At 37.2% G+C, this 3,938-nt stretch overlaps 1 protein-coding gene across 2 annotated transcripts in view; it reads right to left on the minus strand.

Moving 5' to 3' along the window:
• Positions 1 to 3,938, minus strand: part of PLA2R1 (phospholipase A2 receptor 1) — a 144,810-nt gene that overhangs the window by 37,183 nt on the left and 103,689 nt on the right. The gene's annotated exons all lie outside the window — the stretch shown is intronic.

Here is a 3,938-nt window from a genome sequence, read left to right on the forward strand (position 1 = left end):
TGGGTCAAATGGAATTTCTATTTCTAGGTCCTTGAGGAATCGCCACACTGTCTTCCAGAATGGTTGAACTAATTTACACTCCCACCAACAGTGTAAAGGTGCTCCTATTTCTCCACATCCTCTCCAAAGGCTATTGAGTTACCATATGACCCAGCAATTCTATTCCTAGGTATACATTCAAAAGAATTGAAAATAGGGACTCAAACAGACTTACACACCGGTGTTCATTGAAGCATTATTCACAATATTCAAAAGGTGAAAACAACCCAAGTGTCCATCAACAGATGAATGAATAAACAGAATGTGCAATACACACACACACACACACACACACACGCCCATGCCACACAGGAATATTATTCAGCCACAAGAAGGAGTTAAGTGTTGATATATGCTAAAACACAAATGAACCTTGAAAACATCATGCTAGCACAAGGACAAATATTGTATGAGTTCGCTAATATAAAATATCTAGAATAGGCATATTTATAGAGATAGACAATAGACTAGAAGTTACTAGGAGTTGGGAAACAGGAAGTTAGTGTTTGATGGTAACAGAGTTTCTGTTAGGGATAGCGAGAATGTTTTGGAACTAGAGATGATGGTTGTATAACATTAGGCATGTAATTAATGCCACTGAATTGTACACTCAATAATGGTTAAAATGGCAAATTTATGACCATAAAGATGCTTTAAAAAACTAATTGTCATAGGTTTTAACAAAAGACTTAGTAATACTCAATGTCTTATTGAATATTAGCTACAAGTTTCTCACATTGAAATGTGAAAATAATTTATACCTGGTAGAGAGATTTTCTAGTTTGAGAAAATAGGAAGTTTACAGAGAGCATCAATGATTAAAAATAGTGTACCTCAATACTATAGTAAAGTTTTAGAGTACAATTGCATTATTCTAGAAAATATCTCACAGTATCACTGAGCTGATTGTGTCATGGGGCAAAGCTGATGCAGCAACTTTTTTTTTTTAAAGAGTATTATTAAAGACTTCATTTTTTAAAGAGCAGTTTTAGGTTCACAGCAAAATTAAGAGGAAGGTACAACTTTGGGAGGCCAAGGTGGGCAGATCACCTGAGGTCAGGAATTCAAGACCAGCCTGGCCAACATGGTGAAACCCCATTTCTACTAAAAATACAAAAATTAGTTGGGTGTGGTGTCAGGCGCCTGTAACTCCAGCTACTCATGATGCTGAGGCAAGAGAATCACTTGACCCTGGGAGGTGAAGTTTGCAGTGAGCCAAGATCATGCAACTGAACTCCAGCCTGGATGACAGAGTGAGATTCCATCTCGAATAAAAAAATAAATGAAATAAAAAATAAAGACAGGGACAGAGATTTCCCATATATCCCCTGCACCACACATACACAGCCTCCCCCATTATCAACATGCCCCATCAGCCCAGAATGATACACCTGTTACAACCGATGAACCTGCATTAACACATCATAACCATCCAAAGTCCATAGTTTACTTTAGGGTTCACTTTTTGGGTTGTATATTCTATGAGTTTGTACTATGTCTAATGACATGCATCCACCATTGTGGTATCATACAGAGAATTTTCATTGCCCTAAGAATCTTCTACAACCTCTTCCTTCCCTCCCTGTAACACCTGGCAACCACTGTTCTTTTTACTGTCTCTATAGTTTTATCTTTTCCAGAATGTCATATCGTTGGGATCATACAGTATGGTAGCCTTTTCAGATTGGCATCTTTCACTTAGTAATATGACTTTACGTTTCCTCCATGTCTTTTAATGGCTTGATGGCTAATTTATTTTTAGTACTGAATAATATTCCATTGTGTGAGTGTACCAGTCTATCCATTCACCTACTAAGGACTTCTTAGTTGCTTCCAAGTTTTGGCAATTAAGAATAAAGTTGTTATAAATATCCATGGACAGGTTTTTATGTGTACATAAGTTTTCAACTAAGGAGTGTGATTTCTGGATCATAGGGTAAAAATATGTTTAGTTTTGTAAGAAACTGTCAAACTGCCTTCCACAGTGGCCACACCATTCTGCATTCCCACCAGGAATGAATGAGAGCTCCTGTTGTTCTGCTTCCCTGCCAGCATGTAGTGTTGTCAGTGCTCTGGATCTGGGCCATTCTAGTAGATGTGCAGTGGCAAATCACTCATTGTTGTTTTAATTTGCATTTCTGGAGTGAGTCCTTAAGTTCCAACGTGAAGTGGCAGGTGTTGGAAAGGGGCAAGACACCAGACTCAGGGTCAGAAAACAATGTGCTTCTTGGCCTGATACTTATCCACTGTAAAGTTTCAGAAAAGACACACAATTTTGTTAGCATCAGTCTTCTCATATGTAAAATGGGGAAAGCAATTGTATATATTTTTAAAATTCAGTGATAGAAGAAATATATATAAAATCAATTAGCTAAGAGGGGAAGCAACTCAAACGTCCACCAATGGATGAATGCATAAACAAAATATAATATATACATATAATGGAATATTGTCCAACTGTCAAAAGGAAGTCCTGTCACATGCCAGTGTCAATGAACTTTGAGGACATCATGCTAAGTGAAATAAGCCTGTCACAAAAAGGCAAATACTGTCTGATTCCACTTATTTGAGGTATCTAAAGTAGTCAAGTTCAAAGACACAGAAAGTAGAACAGTAGTTGTCAAGGGGTTCAGGGTAGGAAGAATAGGGAGTCATTTACTGGAGGAGAAAATGGGTTAGAAATGGCTTAGACACAACGGTGACTCTTTGAAGGCATTTCTATTGATTACTAATTTTATGACTGCTGTGGTTTTTCATAATTTATTTTTTTAAATCTAGAGACTGAACTAAACTACCAATCATAGAGCTCTCTAAGGACAACAGCTAACTGGGCAAGCAGCCAAATCAGTAATTTTAATTTTAGAATGTAGACGTTTTGCAAATTAAAAGAACTCTACACTCCTGGGTAGAGTTTCAGTTTTGCAAGATGGAAAAGGTCTGGAGATTTGTTGAATGACAACGTGAATATATGATACTTAACAGTAGTAAACAGTAAACAAAAATGGCTAGAATGGTGAATTCTATATTGTATGTATTTTACACAAATTAAAAAAAATTAAAAATCACTGCCAAATATCTAGTCGGTACTCAATGAATGTGTGAAAAATCCAAGCGGCCTCATTTCTCAAATTAACAATGAGAGAAAGATCACAAAGGAGAGAAAGCCCTGCAAATATAACTGAACACTTAGATTAAAAATTGACTGTCCATGATTGAAGAGGAATTTCATATTAGCATATGAAATGATGACACAGTTTGGGTTCTTTAATTTTCTAAGAGTTAAACAATTATAATTTGGGATGCATTTTAATAACTTCCACCTAAGGCCTATAAACTTATTTTATTATAAAATATAAGGAGTGGAGGGAAAGTCTAGGCCTTAATTGAAGGCAGCATCAGAAATAATAAATCTGGTTTAAAATATCACCACCGGCAATTTTTTTTTCTTAATTCAATTCTGCATGGAAGCACTAGCTTTATGAGGCTAAGATGACATTGACCAAGCTAAGTTACTAGTCCCTCAATTCAGTTGTAGGCAGAGCTCTATGCTGGCTCCAGGCAGGGAAAACACAAGACAAGGAGATGGAGTCTGGGTCCTCTGGAATTTACAGCTTATTTGGGAGCAGAACCTAGACATACAGGCATGCGGGCACATACATACACATGCACGCACACACACACACACACACACACACATAAACACACACATGCATATGCACACACACATATGCATACATACATACATTACATCTAATGAAATATTCACATAGCATAATAAATGACTATGCCAATGGTAAAACTAGGTATATAAATGAGGAGTAGTGCTGGGCATGGTGGCTCACGCTAGTAATCCCAGCATTTTGGGAGGCCAAGGTGGGCGGGTCACAAGGTCAGGAGTT

The sequence above is a fragment of the Cebus imitator genome, unplaced genomic scaffold (genome assembly GCF_001604975.1).
Source record: "Cebus imitator isolate Cc_AM_T3 unplaced genomic scaffold, Cebus_imitator-1.0 Scaffold10, whole genome shotgun sequence".
NCBI classification, from domain to species: Eukaryota; Metazoa; Chordata; class Mammalia; order Primates; family Cebidae; genus Cebus; species Cebus imitator.